We start from the raw sequence: 20587 nt of genomic DNA, 5'->3' as shown, positions 1-20587 counted from the left end.
TATATGCTTCCATGATTGCAGTAGCCAAGGAAGAGAATTCTGAAAAATCTCCAATGGCAATTAAATGCTCCTGCCCAGAGATGACATATATCACCTCCACCTGCATTCTATTTTAAAAAGTCATATAGCTATTCCTAACCTCAAAGACATAAGGAAATATAATTGTCCTATGTATCCAGAATGGTGATTATAGGAAATTTTGAGGGACAGCACAGGGCAGTCAGACAATAGGCTGGCTCAATAATAGTTTTCCATATTCTACTTCAACTCCTCTTGACAACCACCCAGGAGTGTCTTCAGAAGATCATATATTTGGAATTTCATGAGTAGGAGAGAATCAGTGAGGAAAATGTTAGTATTCAAAGTGTATATAGATAGGCAAGTGTATAGACTGATAGTATTGTTGCAAAGATCAACTAGACTTCTGAATTATTGGTTATTATATGTTTCTTTCTCTGGTTGACTTGTCCACTTCTTTTAACTACTAGTGTTTGTTGGAAAATTAAGGTTCTGTTCTTACTAGGTTCTCAGTATAATAGCTAAAGTAATGCTATTATCTCTGCACCTAAAGGCTCAGCGTCAATAAAAAGCAAAACAAAACCAAACTGAACTAGTTGCTCCTCACCCTGGATTCTACATGATAAGTGATAAAGGAGGAGACCTCATGAATGGAATTATTCCCTGGTAAAATGAAGCCTGAGAGCTAATTCACTCATTTTTCCACTGTGTTAGGATACAATGAGAAGTTAGTTACCTGCAACCCAAGTGAGATACCTCACCAGAACCTGACCATACTGGCACCATGATCTCAGACTTGCACCCTCCATAACAGTGAGGAATAAATGTGGTTTAAGCAACCCAGTCTATGGTAATTTGTTATAGGTGCCCAAACTAAGGTTGCTTTACCACAAGTATGACATCATATAGCACTCATGAGATAACTTCAGTCTTCTCACACAGAACTGGAGAAACGTATTATTCATGATGGTCTTTTTATTTGCTGCATTAATTTTACTGAGATTTTGTTAGAACATCAGGTGATTTTCTTTGTGGAGTTTTTTCCTGTAGCGCAGATGGAAATGATTGGTGGTGGGTTTTGCTGTTCTATATTTTGTAAACCACTCTATACCTGTCCTTGCTCATTCACACATAATTTATTTTGTTCATCAAACTTCCTTTTCCTCAAATCTCTTGTTCTTCCTTAAGTTGAATTTTTGTTTGCTTCTTTTAATATCCATATCCTAAAATGGCCCTCAGATTCTTTCACATTAGATTTCTTTTTCTAAAAATAGGAAATGAAAGTACTTACTTTAAATAAATTTAGAGTGATTGCTCTTTATGAATTAAAAATCAGTGCTGAAAATTTCACAGCATGTACAATCTTCCATGCTTTAAGTTGAGATTACTTACAAAGAAGGTATGTGAATTCTATTCTATGAGTCACTGGAGTCCTCAAATGTTAATAGATATTAATGAACTTAGTTTGTGTTTCTCATGTTAGAGAATAGGCTTACAATTTGAGATATAGCCCAAACTAATTGGATCCTTATCCTGTGGTTTAGCTTTTAGAACTTCAATATCAACTTAGGTCCCTCATTAATTTTATATATCCCTTCCCTAGTATCCAGCCTGGAAAGGACTGAAACTAAAAATAGCTAGAGTTTGATTAATAGTTTGAAGGTGACTGATGGGGCAGCATGTAGAAACCTGCTTTAAAAGGTGTCCAAAATTCATAAGTCTTTGTCTTTCTATAAGAACAGATCAATGACCATCACCAGTAGACAATTGAGCATGGGTCTCTCAGTTTTCTATTAACATTGGGTATTATAGATGATGCCCTCTCACATCTAGATACTCATTTGATTCATAGTTGGCATCTTGCTGAAGATTAATGAGTGAATGTGAGATGATGGGTCTGTGATAGATTTCACTTATGATTGTTTTTTGACCGTTTCGCTTAACATTCTTCTCTGGCCAGGTATTCACCAGCTAGAGTCATTGAACTCAATCATTGCAACATTTTAAATTTGCACACATTTACCAACTACATATTTTTAAAATTTTCTTTAAAAATATGTGTCAAAGATATAAAACTGGAATTTTTTCTGTTTTACCCAGTGGAAAATTTTCTTTTTGTGGTATAAATCATTGAGTGACTATTTCAAGTTTGGATTCATTATAGGTATACGCTTATATTCATTATGTGCTTTATAACTTAAAAAACTCACAAAGGCTAGTCACACACTAGCTGTAAATTCCCATTCTTAATTGCTTAAAGGAAGATAAAAGAAAGCAAGGAAATAATTAGTAAAAGATAGACAGTTTTGAAACTGTGACTGAGTGTTCAATGAAAATGAAAACAGATGCTTAAACTTAATCCAAATAGTTGAGTAAAACTTAAGATTTCAGCTCTAGGGTCCTGTCTTTTGCAATACTTTTCCTATTATGATTCTTGTTGGCTGATTTCAGAATATCTATATATGATATTCTGGCCTCTTGTTTCCATGACTTCCTGTCCATCAATAATGTCCTTCACACAACCTTAGTCACTCACATACTTTTATACCTGGATATTTGAGTTCTCTTTCTTTTTCTCTTTCTCTCCTAGATGATTGTCGATTTTTTACCCTCACCTTTTTCCCCACGTGGCCAACTCAGCTTCTACCACCCTCACTCTACTGAGAACCTTGCTTTCAAAAACAGAACAAAAAGAAGACAACTTTCCAAGCCTATATGGCCCTTCCTACTCACCTAGCTCACCACAGCTTATGTGCTCTGTCTTCATCACTATGGATTCTGTCCATGCTCTTAATGGAACAAGTATTTCTGTTGTGCGCTAGCTTCCATCCTCTCTCATCTACGCAGTTGCTTTGGCTATCCCCCTTTCTCATATTAGTTTTCCCTCTCTGCTATATCGCTCCCATCAATATAAAAATGTTATTATTACTTCTTGTTAAAAAACAGGTATTCTTCTCTTGATCCTACTTCCTCTCCATCTATGGTCACTTTAAAACAGAACTGTTTAGCAGTGTTGTCTATAATCTGTGTCCAACTACTTTCCTCCCCATCTCTCTTAAACCTGCTGTAAACAGGTATTTGTTCCTTCCGTTCCTCTAAAATTTGTCTTGTTAAGATGACCAGACACTTCCCTATCCACTCAATCAGCAAATCCCCTTATATCTAGCTTCACATTATATCCGAAATCTCATAACTTTGTATCATGTGTATGGCTATCACCCTGGTCCAAGTCACCTGGATCATAACCCACCTGGATCATTGCAACAGCCTCCCAACATTGTCTTCCTGCTTCAACTTTCATTGTGTTCCCTCTCCCATACACCTGTTTTCAGCACAGCAATGTGATCTGTTGCAAAGTAACAGGAAAGTATCAGGTCTACTTATTCTTTGAAATGTTCTAGTGCTTCCTATCTCCTTCAAATTAAAAGTGAGTGTCCTGTGGAATTGAATCCCCTCCTTAACTTTTGCGCCCTATTCCCCTAGTTAGCTCCCTCACGTTCACTTTACACTTGTCACCTGGGCCTCTTTGATGTTCCTTTAACACACAAGAACACTTCCACCTTCGGATTTGGCTCTGGTTGTTTTTTCTCTGCCTAGAGTGCTTCCCCAGCTAGTTTACCACACCTACCAACTCACTTTCTTCAAGTCTTCAATATCTCCTTCTCATTGAAGTCTTTCCTGACCATCCATTCAAATATATATGTCCACTCTCCCTACCTCCCACTCCTGCTGAATTTCTCCTCAGCATTTATCTTCATCTGGAATATATATATTTTTAAAGATTTTATTCATTTATTCACAAGAGCCAGAGAGAGTGAGAGAGAGGCAGAGACACAGGCTCCATGCAGGAAGCCCAACGCGGGACTCGATCCCGAGACTCCAGGATCACACCCTAGGCTGAAGGCAGGCTCTAAACCGCTGACCCAGGGATCAGTTATATTTAACTTTTTTGACTCATTTTTCACCACTGCAGTGTAAACTCAGTGGGGGCAGGAATTTTTGTAATTTTTTGTTGTTGCCATATCCTTAGCAGAACAATGCCTGGCAAATAGTAGGACTTTAATAAAATGTCTTAAATCACAAATGAATGGTATTGGATATTGTGCTTGGTTGGAATTAAATGGCAGATGTGGCAAAACTACCAAGGCATTTCTCTCTTACAGTGTTTCCCTCCATGTTCCAATAGGACACTCATATACAAAACTGATCTCAATCCTCCATCTGTCTCTTTATGACATTTTTTGGTTTCTTGAAGGCGTATCTAATGGTTTTAATTTTTATATTTTTATCACCTGGAAAAAGGATGCATGAAACACATGTTGAGTGAATAAATATGAGAAAGAACAAAGGATGTCTTAACGAAGAGCAAAGACCCAGCCACATCTGTGTCAGACCATGCCAGAAGATGGAGGCTCTAATGTGCTCATCAATGATGTCATGAGGATGGTGATGCCCCCAAATTATTCTCTAGCCAAAAATGACATTCTTCGCTTCTCTGAAGTCTATTGTGGATAGGCTCCATTGCTATAGGAGTCAGGTAACAGCAAGTGAATTTAATTTTTTTAAAAAAGAAACAGGAACGCCTGGGTGCCTCAGCAATTGAGCATTTGCCTTGGGCTCAGGGCATGATCCCAGAATCCTGGGATCGAGTCCCACCCCCATCGAGCTCCCTGAATGGAGCCTGCTTCTCCCTCTGCCTGTGTCTCTGCCTTTCTCTCTGTGTCTCTCATGAATAAATAAATAAAATCTTTTAAAAAAAGTAGAAACAGATGATTTGCAAGGTCACCTTTAGTTGCCTTGTTTAGGCACAAAATAATGGCTGCTTTCTATATGTGTCATCATCATTGCCATTGTCATTTATACATACCAATCGAATCCCTTTTACTTCTCTAGTGAGAAATATTGAACATTTACCACATAGTTGGCATTATAAGAGTCAGAAGGAGTACAACACAGCAATGAAGAAAAACCAGATATGTTTCTGGCTTTTTAGAACTTAGAGTGATTTCATATTATGGTAATTGCTACCATGATAAAAATGCAGTGTTCTTCAAATCTAAAAAATTAAATAACAGCTTTATGGAGATAGAATTCCCATACTATGAGCTTTACCCTTTAAAAATACACAATGCAATAATTTTTAGTATAGTCACAGAGTTTTGCAATCATCACCAGAATTTGAGAACATTTTTGGCATCCCAAAAAGAAACTCTAGTACCCCCCCAAAAAAAGAAAGAAAAGAAACTCTAGTACCCATTATCAATCACTCCCCAGTCCCTACTCCCCCCATCCTCTGGCAACTACTAATCAAGTTTGTGTCTTGATGGATTTGTCTATTCTGGATATTTCTTGTAAATGAAATGTTCTATAGGCTGTCTCTGTTACTGGCTTCTCTTAGAATAATGTTTTCAAGGTTCATTTATGTCATAGTGTATATCAGTACTTTGTTCACTTTTTTTAAAGATTTTATTTACTTATTCATGAGAGACACACAGAGAGAGAGGCAGAGACACAGGCAGAGGGAGAAGCAGGCTCCATGCAGGAAGCTTGATGTGGGAATTGATCCCGGGTCTCCAGGATCAAACCCTGGGCCAAAGGCAGGCGCTAAACTGCTGAGCCACCCAGGGATCCCACTTTGTTCATTTTTATTGCTGAATAATATTCCACTGTATGAACAGACCATGTTTTGTTTATCCATTTATCAGTTGAGGGACATTTGGGTTGTTAACCCTTTTTGGCTGGTACAAATAATGCTGCTATGAACATTCATGGACAGGTTTTTGTGTGCACATATGTTTTCATTTCTCTTGTGTATATACCTAGGAGTAGAATTGCTGGATCATTGGTCACACTATTTTTTTTTAATTGGAGGATAGTTGATATATAATAGTATATTGTTTTCAGGCATACAACATAGTGATTCGACAATTATGTACATTACAAAAGATAGCTTCATGGTTAACACTTTGAAAAACTGCCAAACTTTTCCAAAGTGGCTGTACTATTTTATAATCCCATCAACAATAATATATGAAGGTTCCAATTCTTCTCCATCCTTGCTTGACACTTGTTGTCTATCTTTTCTATTTTAACCCTCCCAGTTATCTAGTGGTGTTTCATTGCAGTTTTTGGTTTGCATTTCCCTCATGACTAATAATATTGAGCATCTTTTATGTGTTATTGCCCATTAAAATATGATATTCTGCGAGAGTTTCTGTTTTCAGGAAAAGCCTTTTTAAGGCAAGCTAGTGTAATAAATTTGAATTGTAGGTAGGATTTTGGCTGGGATAAACATGAAGGAAAAACTCCCCATGTTAAGAGAACAGCCATTACAAAGATCCTAAGGTTCAAATGCATTTGTCTTTTAGAGGGATTGAAAGAAGGTCACTGTAGCTGAGTAGATGTGGGTGAGGCAGAGGGTGGCATGAAAAGTTTCAAGAAGTCAGCAGGAACTGAAGCACACAGACTTTAGAAGATATAATTCAGCAAATTAATTTTCATTCACAGCGTTTAGGGAAGACAGCAGTTTTTTTTTTTTTTTTTTTTTTTTTAGATTTATTTGTTCATGAGAGACACAGACAGAGAGAGAGAGAGAGAGGCAGAGACATAGGCAGAGGGAGAAGCAGGCTCCTCCCAGGGAGCCGGATGAGAGACTTGATCCCATATCCCGGGATCACGACCTGAGCCGAAGATAGGCGCCCACCACTGAGCCACCCAGGCATCCCAAGATAGTGGGTTTTTAAGCACAGAAGTGAAATAATCTGATTTATGTTAATAATAACTGATGCACATAGCACTTAACATGTCCTGGGCACCATTCTAAATGCTTTACATGTATTTACTACATCTGTTACCTTACGAAGTGATATATTATTTCCAATTGCTGCTGCAACAAATTACCATAAACTTAGTGGCTTTGGGACACCTGGGTGGCTCAGCGGTTTGGCGTCTGCCTTCAGCCTAGGGCGTGATCCTGGAATCCTGGGATCGAGTCCCACATCGGGCTACCTGCATGGAGCCTGCTTCTTCCTCTGCCTGTGTCTCTGCCTCTCTCTCTGAGTCTCTCATGAATAAATAAATAAAACCTTTAGAAAAAAAAAACAACTTAGTGGCTTAAAACAACACAGTTTATTGTCTTATGGTTCTGGAATTCAGAAATCAGTTTCACTGGGCTATATCAGCATGGATGGGTTCATTCTAGAGGCTCTAGGGGAGCATCCATTTCCTTGTCTATTGCTGTTTCTAGTGGTTGCCACATTCCTTGGCTTATAAACCTGCATCACTCTGAATGCTGTAGTCTTCTCATCTCCTTCTCTGATCCTCCTCCCTCCCTTTGATAAGGCTCTTGTGATTACATAATCCAGGATAATCTTCCCATCCAATATCCTTGATTTAATCCTTCCTGTAAAGTCCTTTTGTCATGTAAGGTAATATAGTCACAGGTATCAGTGATTAGGATGGGGCATCTTTGGCGGGGGGAACCATTATTCTGGTAATTAATAGTATAAGGTATATACTATGATTTTCTGCATAGTAACTTGTTCATGGTCACATAGATTGGTGACAGTACTGGGATTTAAACCAGAGATCTCACAGATACTAGATTGCTACAAATGTATAATTATTTCTTTTTTTAATGGCACTGCCCTCTTGAATTTTGCATCAGAAGATGGTTAATAAAATTGATAAATGAACTTCCTATGTGCTTGTCAGTAAAGCTCAATATGCTTGGTTCCTTTTAAACTTGTGGTTTATTCTCTTTTAGTTTTCATAAATGCTTTTCTAGCTGTTAACATTAGTGTCTTGTTTGACCTTTCCCAAAAGCTGAGCTATTTCCTGGAAAAATCTAAATGGCCAATTTCTGTCTGTTAGTACAAGAAAGAAAATTTGACATTTGTGAGAGTTGATCCTAGTCTATAAACTGAATATCCCAGTGGTATTTGTCAGTATTCACAAATGAGTATAGTGAGGAAATGTCCAGGATACTTCTGTCACCTAAGGCCACTTCAACTCTCTGAGACTAAATGTCGATTAAAAATTTTTGCCTCGGGACGCCTGGTTGGCTCAGTGGTTTAGTGCCTGCCTTTGGCCCAGGGCGTGATCCTGGAGTCCTGGGATCGAGTCCCATGTTGGGGACTCCCTCTGCCTGTGTCTCTGCCTCTCTCTCTGTGTGTGTGTGTGTCTCATGAATAAATAAATTATATCTTATTAAAAAAAATTTTTTTTTTTTGCCTCAGAGGGTTTGGTTGTTCAGAGGATTTAATCGGGGAAAAAGTATATAGTATTATATAAAAATAGGAGTACTTATACTTAATTCCTATAAGGGGTGACACCCTAACTACAACTTGACTCTTAAACCCTGAATAAGTTAAACAACAGCAGTTTTCTTTTTTAATTTTATTTATTTATTCATGAGAGACACAGAGAGAGAGAGAGAGAGAGAGAGAGAGATAGGCAGAGGGAGAAGCAGGCTCCCTGCAAGGATCCTGATGCGGGACTCAATCCCAGGATCCTGAGATCACAACCTGAGCCAAAGGCAGATGCTCAACCACTGAACCACCCATGTGCCCCACAATGCACAGTCCTAAAGTTGGTAGTTTCCTTAAGCTTAGTCAGTATATTCATAAGTTGAATAAAAAATGCAGCCTACAATGTACTTTGGAGTTTAATATCTGAATTTATATGCTTTTAATAAATTGCTATTGGTAGAATAATTACTTTTGTCTTTTGGGGGAAATTTTTGCCTCAAATTTTCCTCATTTGTAATTTAGCCTTTCCATTATAATTATGTTAAAAATAAATATAGCTTTTTATTGTTTGGAGGAAGCAAATATTGGAACCAACAAATATGCCCCTTATTAAAACACAATGTCTTATAGCACATTGAAACAAGGCTTTGCTCTTTGAATTGATTAGAACTCTCATAAGTTACACATATATTAAGTTGCACTTTCAACATTCTGAAGGTCAGAATGTTTTGTGAAATGAAATACATATATTTATTGTCAAAAACGTTGGCCATACAATGAAAGACGTCTTTGTAAAGGAAAATTTTACCTCTGATGATAGCAAAGCTCATTTATATATACAAATTCACATCTTACTTTTGGAAGTATGTAAAATGGTTTAGAATCTGACTGGGATCAGGGGGAAAAAGGATTATAGAAGATAATAGAAGCTCATCTTAATTGTTGTATATCCATTTCTTTAATTACAGTTTTTTTTTTGTAAGCACTTGTTAGGCCACACTGAGGTGACATGCCATGTCAGGCTATCCTGTCTGGTCCCTTATTAAGACACAGTATGTGGCAGGGAGAGTAGGAGGAGCTTGAGGGGTTTTCCGCATATGTGTTTTTCTCTTCTTAATCCTTCCTCTGCCTTCATCTTATGTCCAAGGGGAGCACAGTTTGGTGCATTTTGTTCTTGTGATACAAGCAAGGACTAAGAGTCTAAGAACTTGGTTTCAGAATCAGCTCTGCCTAAAATCTGACCTTAAACCAGTCCCCTAGCCTTTGGCAGGAACGAATCCACTGCATTACAAACTGGAAGAGCTGGACTGGGTGATACCAAAAATGTCGTGGTGATACCAAATAAGTCTACTCCTTATTGGTGATAAGATTTTCCAGGAATGAATTAAGTGATGGCACACTGATATAGAGTGCACATGGCCCAAAGATGACCAGCACAGGGTCCTTCCTACTTAGGCTCTCCAGGTGGGAAGCCTCTGCCATTCGCTGAAATCATGCCTCTCTCCAACTGAATGCAGCCTCTTTTTTTTTTTTTTTCCCCAGATGCTCTGTTTCACTTCCAAACCAAATTTAAACTCTGCTCCTAAACTCTCCTGATCACTGAAGAAAACATTTTTTTCCTCCTTTGGTTTTTTATTTCTCAGAATGGAGAAAGTGAACTAAGTTTTTCATTCCTCTGCCTCCTCCATGAACATCTATGTGGGCCCTGTGGGGTCAGTAACCCTCCATGTTTTACTTGCTCTCACTTTTGGCTTCTCTTGTTTATTCTTCCTCTTGTCTTTTCTCTCCCTGCTTTTTTTTATGACCACATGTGAATTGTTTTTCTCTTCTCTCTCTCTTGCTATTCATTTTCCATATCAGGCAGTTAACAAAGTTAGGTGTCTTACCCTTTACAGATTAGCTCATTTGAGCTGCTGCTTCTCTAGAAAAGATATTTGTATGCTGACTACTAGCAAATGTAAGGGTATAAAAAGGACCTATCCTCACTCATTTCTACTACTTTAATGATCTAATAAATATCTTATGAGTTTTGTTTTTTTAGTTTTTTTTTTTTAATTTATTTATTCATAGAGACACAGCTAGAGAGAGAGGCAGAGACACAGGCAGAGGGAGAAGCAGGCACCATGCAGGGAGCCTGATGTGGGACTCGATTCCGGGTCTCCAGGATCACGCCCTTGGCTGCAGATGGCGCTAAACCGCTGCACCACCGGGGCTGCCCTCTTATGAGTTTTTACTATTGAGATGATTCCAGATTGAGATTGAGAGAATGAGTGGTCAAGTTATTTGTATTTCCTTAATGAATATTAATTAAACATCTCATCTAAAATAGCAAGAGAAATAAGCCTTTTCATATTGAGTACCAGAAAAAATTGAAGTCAATTGAAGATACCATGTCATAAAGTTGAGGGAACTTTCAAAGGAGTAGAATGTATTTGTTTCTGCTATGAAATGTAGTCTCAATTGTGTTCCAGTGATAATTCATAAACATAACATTTGAAATAGAAAAGAATATTCAATGAAAACTTATTTTGGCTATTTAGGAGATGTGTTCCAGACAGAACCTTGCTACATAGCAGGCCCTTGAACCAGCAACATGAGCTTTTTTAGAATGCAAAATTAAAGTCCATTCCATGCCTGGTAAATCTGATTCTGCTTTTTACAGACATGCCCCAGGCAATTTTCATGCACATTCAAGTTTGAGAAATACTGCTCTAGATAGCCCTAATATGATAAAAATATAGAATTAAAAACATTCCACATAGGTGTGAAAATACAGACATGGTTTTTATTAGATTTTACAAATTTACAGAGGAAATTAAATTCATATTTGTATGTAAAATTAAATTCATATTTGTATGTAAAAATCACTCAGATTTATTTAAAAAACTACTGTATTTTTGTCACAAATAATCCCAATTGTCTCAAGGTGGAATTGGAATTTAAAGGTACAACTATTTACAGGTTTTCATTTGACCAAAATATATGATAATTCAAACAATGTTACAGGTCTTCATACTTGAGAGATTGTAATATATAAGGAAATTCACGGCCATGAGTCGACAAAGGTAATATAAGTAATGTAAGTAATACTATGCACTGATATACCCCACAGTTTAAAAGAAAGTTGTCTTTATCCTAACATCATTAGTTTCTCTTTATTGTGACCCCCACTTGCATTAAGGGTTTTCATGAAGACTTAATCACACTGTTCTTTGTGTTTTCCACCTAATTATAAACATACTACCCTATTCAGTAGAGGGCTAATTGTTTCAAAATAGAGTTCTGAAGCAAAGGCCTCAGGTGTATAGTTAAATGAAGTGTTAATTGGATGGCAGGTGCATTAACTTGGGAGTAAGAAAATCAAGGGGATGGTGGTGACAGACTAAGGTAGGAGGCCAACGGGTCATTTTAAGGATTTACCACTGTATTTTTTAAAGGTATGATATTTTTTTAAGGTATGATATTTTATATAGTTTTGTAGCATAGGATCTGAAAATTAAGTGAGGTCTGGGAGAAATCAGATTGTGGTCAAATGCTAACTGTGATCATAAGCCTACTCCTTTTGTATGGCATTTTTCTGTTTACCTGTGCAGATCAGCAACCCAGTTTGAGGAGTCCCAGCTACTGGACCCCCCTTGGTTATACTCCCTGCCTAGTCTATTCAGACCAGTCCAGGTGGGGGTGTTTCCTTTTTTCTTTCATCTTTATTGCCTCTCCCCCAAACCCTAATATATCTATGTATCCACCAATTGTCAGTACCACTCTTTTATCACAAAATGAGTGTTTCCTTTTGTCTATTTCCTAACCTCATCACTTAGCATACGTCCTGAGACATGTACCACTTAACCTCCTCTACTTAAGACACAAATTAGGGTGCATTTTTGGCATGGAAAAGGGAAAGTGAATCAGAAATAGAGGTTTAGAAGAACCCAGAATGATATCCTGGACATCATAGTAACCTCTCAAAGCCAACCACTTGTGTCTATCAATATCCAGTTAACTCATGTGGATACTCTATCTTGTTAAAGAGGACAGTACCACACATAAAACCAGTATTTTCAAATATAGTTGTGAACCATACTGGTGAAAATCAGCTGGGGGACTATTAAGAATGCAGATTCTTGGGTCTCATTTCAGTTATTCAGAATCAGAATCATTAAGGATAACCTTCATAAACATTTTTACAGAGACCTTCAGGTGGTTTATTTGAACAATTAACTACTAGTTATACCCTGTGTAAACAGGGTGCTAGATTCAGTCGGTCTTTTGTCAAAGATGACTAAAGCAATGCGTTGCAGTCCTATTTCCTTGTCTCTAGGAAAGCAAGCAAGCAAACAATGAAATTCTCACCTATTTCAGTGTACTAAAAAATAAAAAAAGTAAAATTTTTAGTATGGGAAAGATGGATGAAAATTGTGTAGGCCTTGTATTTTTTTAAATCCTCCCTTATTCCTTAACATGGGATATCTTGAAGGAATCTTCATCAATTAAATAAAAATATACTACAACCACTTAGCACCTACACTCTCTAAGGATGGCTAACCTAACTGAAAGGTAATACAAAGGTAGGTTAATGTCTGTGCCAACAACTTGTCATAGTATTTCATTCACACAAACATATATGGGATAGAAATGGAGATCATTCTAAAAAGAAAAGTTTTCTGAATTCATATGCCATGATATATGCTAACTATAACCACAAATGTCAATGAGGCCACAGGAGAACATAAACAGTTGAGAGAAAATGAGAAAGATGATGAATGGGAGTTCCATCTGAGTAAGCAGTTGTAGATTCAATCGTTGTAACCTTTGGGGGCTAATTAAGAAGGTCCATCGGGTCAGGCTGGTGCAGTGAATGCCCCAGGATACTGAAAATATAATAAGGTTTTCGTATTTAAAAGGCAAGTCAGATATTTAAAATAAACTTACTTCTTTGGTTGGTTAGAAACACCATTTTGCTAATTAAACTGTTGATTGTTAAAACACTATTAATAAATGCTAAAAATTTTAAAAATCATTCGTATAACCCATATGAATTGCATATGCTAGGAAATAAGAAGTTATAGGAAACTGTCTATTATTTGTATTCCCTTGGTACTCTGGAGAGTTTGCAGTAAATGACAGGAAAAGTATATATAATACATTAAAACTTATTAATCTCTTAAGAAAGTTTTGATATGTGTAACATAGAAACATTTTTAACAAGATCACTAAAATGTTACAATTTTCTATAAAAAGGAAGATGTTATAATATGGTCAATTAAGAGAAAAAACCTTTTATTACTGATGTTAGGAAGCTTCAAAGAGTCTGTCACTGATTATTAACTGCTAGTGAAGTGCCTTTTGCAAACTGATTTCAAAATTTTAGCTGCCAGATTGAATGATATTTTTTTGAGCCTTGGAAAGAAAATTCATAGTGGTTTTTTAAAGGTTTTTTTTTGACATAATTAGAAAACCATTTATATTAATCTATGTATCATTCTTACAGAGTAGAGTTGGTTGACTTTAGGAAAAAATTTCATTTATAAGTCATTTCCTTTATGAAAGAATTACAACAATGTATGTTTTAGCCACATTTATTTAGGTGTATTCAAAGCAAACTCTAGTTTGAAATAATTACATTTATATTATCTATGACCAAAAGCCCATGGACGTCCAAACACCCATAGTTTTATCTTATGTCAAATGTATGATTAGCCAAACTGCTTGTATAATCAGTATTTATACAGAGTCTCCCTCTGAGGCAAAAGTTTTCAAATGTGTATTTTACCTCCTATATCTTTATGCTATATTGGTTGATTATCTATGCTGGTATTTAATAGAGTTTTCTAATCCTCAGTTGATTTGAGCTTTATCATTATACAAAAAGTGATGAGGTAGAAATACTGCTTTTGAAATGCTGCTTCAAGTCAGTAGTTTTGAGGTAGATTCTAAATTGTGCTCCATAACTTGGTCATAAGTATTCTTCTTTTTCTATTCTTTGTCTAGAATTATTTTTTGAGAGAGAGCGAGAGAGCAAAAGCATGCACGTGAGCAGGGGGGGCAGGTAGAGGGACAAGAAGAGAGCAAAGCTGAAGCAGACTCCACACCAAGCACATAGCCCAATGTGGGGCTTCATCTTATGACACTGAGATCATGACCTGAGCCAAATCAGGGGTTGGATGCTTAATCAACTGAGCCACCCAGGCACCCCTGTCTAGAAATGTTTAAGATAGATGAAGATAAGAAATTAATTTGTGTTTGACTAATCAATAGATGTCAAAGATTGGAAATGAGTTATTTAGCAAAGCTTAGGTGGCCACAGCTATTTTTGGCAGATAATTATTCCTTGTATAATTTTTTATGTTCATATATAATCTCATTCCGTGTTTTCAGCAGAATCATTTTGCAAGAGCGCAGTCTCTGCTGTACCAGATGTTATTGAGAATGGGAAGCAACTGTAACTTATGCACACTGCTGCAAGGAGTGGAAGGGACTGCTGCTTTGGACAATAGCTTGATAATGTCTTATAATTCGACTCCAAATGGAAAAATTTACTCAACTTATAAGAAAATATGTCCAAAAAAAGAACAGTGCAAGAATGTTAATGCACAATTAACGTGTAAAGAATGTGAAAATTATTTATTTATAACACTCAACATCTGAAAACTATCCATATGTCCATCACCAAGCAAATTGAACTATAACCACATAATGGACTGCTGCTTAGCAATAAAAAGAAACAAGCAAATGGATAAACAAATTGAGGTATAACCATACAATGGAATATTTACTACTCAGTAATACAAAGAAAAAAGGAAGTATTACATGGAAGATCTGATGGACTTTATGTTGAGTGACAGAAGCCAGAAGCAAATAGGACATATTATAATATTCCATTTATATGAAGACTACAAACATGCAAGATTAATCTATGGTATTAGAAATTAGAATAGTAATTGCCTTTGGTGGTAATGTGGTAGTATGGAAATTATTAAAAATGGATACAAAGGAATTTCTGGGGTGATGGAAATATTCCTTGACTGAGCAGGTGGTTGCCCAAGTGTACACAGTTTTTAATACTTAACTATACACTTAATACCTGTGCATTTCACTGTATATAAATTGTAATGCAATATAAAGACCTATATACATGTATGAATACATAAATGTATGTATGGATGGATGGAGGAAGGAAGGAAGGAATGAAAATTATGGTCTCCAGATTCAAAAAATCTAGTTTTAAATCTTGGCTTAGGGATGTCTGGGTGGTTCAGCGGTTGAACGTCTGCCTTTCGCTCAGGGTGTGATCCCAGGTCTGGGGATGAAGTCCCCGCATCAGGCTCCTATGAGGACCCTGCTTCTCCCTCTGTCTCTGCATCTCTCTCTGTGTCATGAATAAATAAATAAAATCTTTAAAAAAAAATCTTGGCTTTAAATCTTGGAAGTTAACAACTTCCTGGCCGTGTGACCTTGAGTAAGTTACTTTATTTCTCTGTGACTTTTTTCCTTAAACTTAAGTTGTTAATAATAGAGTACTGTGAGATGAAGCAAGTTATTCTGAAGAGGGTAGAAGAGTACTAGGAACAAAATAATGCTTCAGTAATTCTTAGATATCATGAGATTATTCTCCCTGTGACATGAAGAGATCAATTTGACTGTAACTCAACATTCACGATCTGTTTCATATATAGTGTTTCTTTCAGGTAGCAAGATGATTTATAGGCCTACTACTATGGTGTGTCTTCTTATTACACAAGCAATTATTTCTTATTATTAAAATGAGGGTATTAAATGATCACTTGCCATTTTATTATGCTGAGCAGTTAGCTTGATCTGCCCACAATTAACTGTTGCAATTTTAGCTGTCAGTGTAAAAAGCAATATGCAAAGTTTAACTGAGACCACTAAAAACTTTGGCTTCTTATATTTGCATATTTTTTACACTGAATTCCAAAATTCTTACTTGAAATAAAGAGTGCAATGACACTTAGACACTTGCAACAGTACAGGGAAAGCAACTAGTTTTAATAATTAAAATAATAGAATTTGTAGGGGTAAATATAACTCCCAGTTCATTAAATTCACTGAGTAAACCTTCCTTTAAAAACATCAGGAGAAAAAAAAAAATCAATAATTTAAATAATCCTTCTCTAGGATTTATCTGTTAGCTGAAAATATCTTGAATTTCCTATTAGGAGATAAAGTACCTAAGCCATTATGGATATTTGAGCCTGTTTGACTTTAATATCTTCTATTTAGTACTGCATATGTGAGAAATAAGGAAGTCATCCTGTCACCTTCCAAGACAATTGTAGTCACAATGAATGACCGGGGAGAAATTAGTTTCTCCCACTGAGGTCATTCATTACTTCCCATGATTTCTTGCTTCTAAGGCCACTGGAAAGCCATTCCTTACATTGTTAGCCCCTTAGGAGAGCAGTTAAAAAAGCAATAGCCTTACCTGGTAGCAGTTTACATTCACTGAGTCATACGAAAGTGTTCTTCTTCCTTTATTAAATGGAATTTCATCAGATTCCTTCTTTAAGGCCTTGTTTATTTATATAAGTGTATCTAGTTTTCTCCTATTCAACTCAGAGGGATAGGATTCCATCTTCCCTTTAAGAAAATATTTAGATTCTTTGATGTCTGGAATTCTTTTTTTGTCTTGCCCTGAATCCTTGGCAGTCATTCATTTATTTTACCTATCTACTTACCTACCAACCTACTTACTCATGTATACATTTATTTATTTTTATTCCAATCTTGTTAACATACAGTGTTATATTAGATTCAGGTCTACAATATAGTGATTCAAACAGTTCTATGTATTAGTGCTCATCACAATAAGTGTACTCTTTAAATCCTCATCACCTATTATATCCATCTCCGCCCTCCCCCCATTCCCCTCTAATGACCACCAGTTTGTCCTCTGTTGAAGATTCTGGTTTTTTTTGTTTGTCTCTTTTTTACTTTGTTCATTTGTTTTGTATATCTGGAATTTTTTATTCCCTTTATATTAGATCTGTTAATGCAGATCTGATTTCAATCCCTGTTTGGATTAGTTAATACAGCTCCCTTAGCTGATTATAGATTGGAGTCTATAAAAGGGAAACAGTACAGATTGATTATTAAAAACAAAATTATGGTGGGGATGCCTGAGGGGCTCAGTCAGTTAAGTATAAGACTTTTGATTTCAGCTCAGGTCATGATCTCAGGGTCATGAGATCCAGCTCTACTTTGGGCTCTGTGTTGGTCATAGAGCCTGTTAGAGATTCTCTCTCTCCCCTTCTGCTCTGCTCGCTCTTTCTCTCTCTCGAATAAATAAATAAGATCTTTTTAGAAATGCTAATTATCTTGCCCCATCCTGTGTTTTTACGGTGTGTGGGTTTTTTGTTTTTGTTTTTTATAGTTAGCATTTATGCAGTGTCTATTTGTATTAGATACTGTACTAATCACCAGATATACTTTATTTAATTAATTCTGTTTTCTACACACATTACTTTAAATATTAATAGTAAAGCTTTTTTTTCTTAAGTATATAGACTAGTTGGACTTCCATACCTCCTATCCCTGAAAACTTTTTACTGGTTTTATGAAGGAGGTCAGACACTATAGACTCATAAACTTTTAACATGTCTACTAACTTGGTTCTACAGGCTATTATTTAACTATAAATTAAATGGCAGTTCCTAAAGTCTTGATATTTGTCCATCAAGTCTGGAACTGGAGTGAACAACTCATTTTGCACAGATGGAGAAAGACTTCTACAAAAGGGCTAGCTGTGGGAATGCGACATTGGCTCTTGCAAACTTTCATTAAATTGATGTATCCAAACCATACCAGACCCCAGTAAGATTCTATTAGTCCAAATTATCTTCCTTCACTAGCTGTCAGAAATATCAGGATCTTCCTGTAAATATCTTTGACATCCCATAGGCAAATTCCTTCTTAGGTGCAAATTTGAAGGTGTCAGAGTAGATAATCCTTCTGCCTTTGACTCTTGGGAAGTTGTTCAAAAGGCTTTTGCTGGGGCAAAACTGATAAAGCAGCATTGAGGAGGAAATCACTATGCACTGGGAAAATGGGAGAAAAACACCTCATGTTTTGAGTAGGCTTTTAAAACCTCAGTTTGAAAACGGCAGGGTAGTTTACCGCAACATCTTTATACAATTGTTTGAAAACAAAATAAGAGTCATAATTTTATGCCTCTGCCAGGAGCCTCTTATAATGATGACCTTCTACTTAAAAAAGATATCAAAGCAAAATGTCCCTCAAATGACATTCTTAAACTGTGATCTGCATATCAGAATATAGTTAAAGAAAACATTTTTCCCTAGAAATGAGGCTTAAAATTTTCAATTTGGTAGTTGAACATATTTCCTCTTATTTTTCTGTGTTCATTTATCTTTTGGTAATCATGAGAGAAATAGTCCTTTCCAATTCAATTTCATCCTGTTTACAAAATACTGATGGTGAAGATAATAATGGCAGCAATAATAACTAAGCGTTATCAATTTAATCATAATAACTGGCTATAAATTATAATTATAAAGTTTCACCCTTCTCATAAAAAAGTTAAAAACTTACAATCCTAACTAACAAAATGTTTTCTGTGTCTCAAATTTATATAACTCACATGCATGTATAATGGTCTCATTGTTTGGTTCATTTTGAGGTAATAGACCAAATAATGGTAGTTTATATGGGAGAAGAAATTAAGGTTTTCTTCCAAGCTCCATGGAACACTTCCTGTACCTGCTTCACCTGCATTGTAGCTAAGACTAGGTTTGTAAAGCATGAAAGAAAGGACACTATATGATGCCTGGAGTGAAACATGAATGCCAAGGTCAATGTAACTGACCCAGCAGCAGAAGCTAGCTATAGAAGTATAGCCTTGGGAGTCAGGCCTCCATGTATGTCCAGTTCTTGTTTCCAGTCAGAAAAGTGGAGCAAAATAATGTCTAGTATTCAAGAGTCACCAAGCATATCACTATCCTTCAGATCTGTTTTTAGATTTTTGGTTCTAGTTCCAGACCTGGCAAAAGAAAGAAGATCTCCAAAGACCCCATTACCAAGCTGGAGATGATACAGGAGTGAGGGAAGAGACAGGAGTATAGCTAGGAACCACAACTGAGTAAGGCCCATAAATCTAGCAACAGGTAAAGCTGGTCTGATTAATTATAATTATGTTAATTATAATCATGATTGCAGCTCACAGAATGACAATTACTCTGTTTTGTTTGGTAATTCTACTCTGTGATGTATGTGTTTTTAGGGAAAGAGTATAAATGTAAACTAGTGGATATCTCTTGATTCAGGCAGGTTTTGAAGTAGGTTGTGTGATAACTCCATGCCTTTCAAGTGAGAGAGTTTTACCTAAGGGATGCTGGGGAAGAAAGGTACACAGAAGGAGGCAGGAGATAGGACACACAACTTTCAAAATCTTTAGTCCATGATGGACCCCACCGCTGGAATGCGAGGCTTGCTTTCTTAGGACTTAAGATAAAACTATCTTGAGAAATTTTTCCTTAATGTTATAGCTATTGGCTATATTTTAGAGATTCTCTGCATTATGGGGAATGAGCTATGGTTTCAACAAACAAACCAATGAAAAGATGTTAAGAAAGATTTGAAGACTAGATTTTTCTTCTCTTGTGGAATCTATGTTGCACCCTATGAAATAGGATGGAGAGTAGGAAAAGTACCCTGAGTAAAAAACATAGCAAGCATGAATCTCATAATTTCTGCAAGCATGAATCTCATAATTTTGCCAGAGGCAAAGAGGAGTAGAGGAATATGGACACACTTCAATTCCAATTAATAAATGCTAATTAAAAATCATATTTCATAATATTTATGTCCTCAGCTATTTTCAAGTTGGCTGAGCATGGCTCTGAGGGAGTAAAGTGCAAGACCACAAAATGCAAATATACTCATGAAATTAAAATATGGTTTTATGGGTTATTTTTTTAGACCTGTCTCTAAAGTATAATTTGCTACCCAAGTAAACAATTAATATATTTATGTGACATTTATTTTCTTTTTATGTGACATTTAAACTGAGGATAATGGAGGAATTTCCAGATGGCAATTAAGTGTGTAACTGAAATATTTTATAAACTACTACTTGGGACAATGGAGCAACAAATTGAATGATAAAGCTATCTCATTGAAATTCAGTACTCTGTCTTGTACAGAGAAAAGGGGACACATTTGGCTCCTTGTGAAAAGTGCCATGAAGATATCCTATTTGGACACAGAAACAAAGAAAAACACAGAAAGGAAGCCTGTGCAGTAGATGGGACTGAGGATCATAGGGGGTCAGCTTACATCAGATG

The 20587-nt window shown here is 36.3% G+C and overlaps 1 long non-coding RNA gene across 9 annotated transcripts in view; it reads left to right on the top strand.

Annotated features, from left to right (window-relative positions):
• Positions 1-20587, top strand: part of LOC144289010 (uncharacterized) — a 327654-nt gene that overhangs the window by 12947 nt on the left and 294120 nt on the right. The window contains exon 4 of one of the 9 annotated variants that reach the window (XR_013357079.1): positions 14643-14661. The exons of the other annotated variants lie outside the window; for them this stretch is intronic. This is a non-coding gene — a long non-coding RNA (uncharacterized LOC144289010). Of the gene's footprint in view, positions 1-14642; positions 14662-20587 lie in introns of those variants that run through there. 9 annotated transcript variants of the gene reach the window in all.

Source organism: Canis aureus, chromosome 18 (genome assembly GCF_053574225.1).
Source record: "Canis aureus isolate CA01 chromosome 18, VMU_Caureus_v.1.0, whole genome shotgun sequence".
NCBI lineage: Eukaryota > Metazoa > Chordata > Mammalia > Carnivora > Canidae > Canis > Canis aureus.
This window is presented reverse-complemented; position numbering and strand designations above follow the sequence as displayed.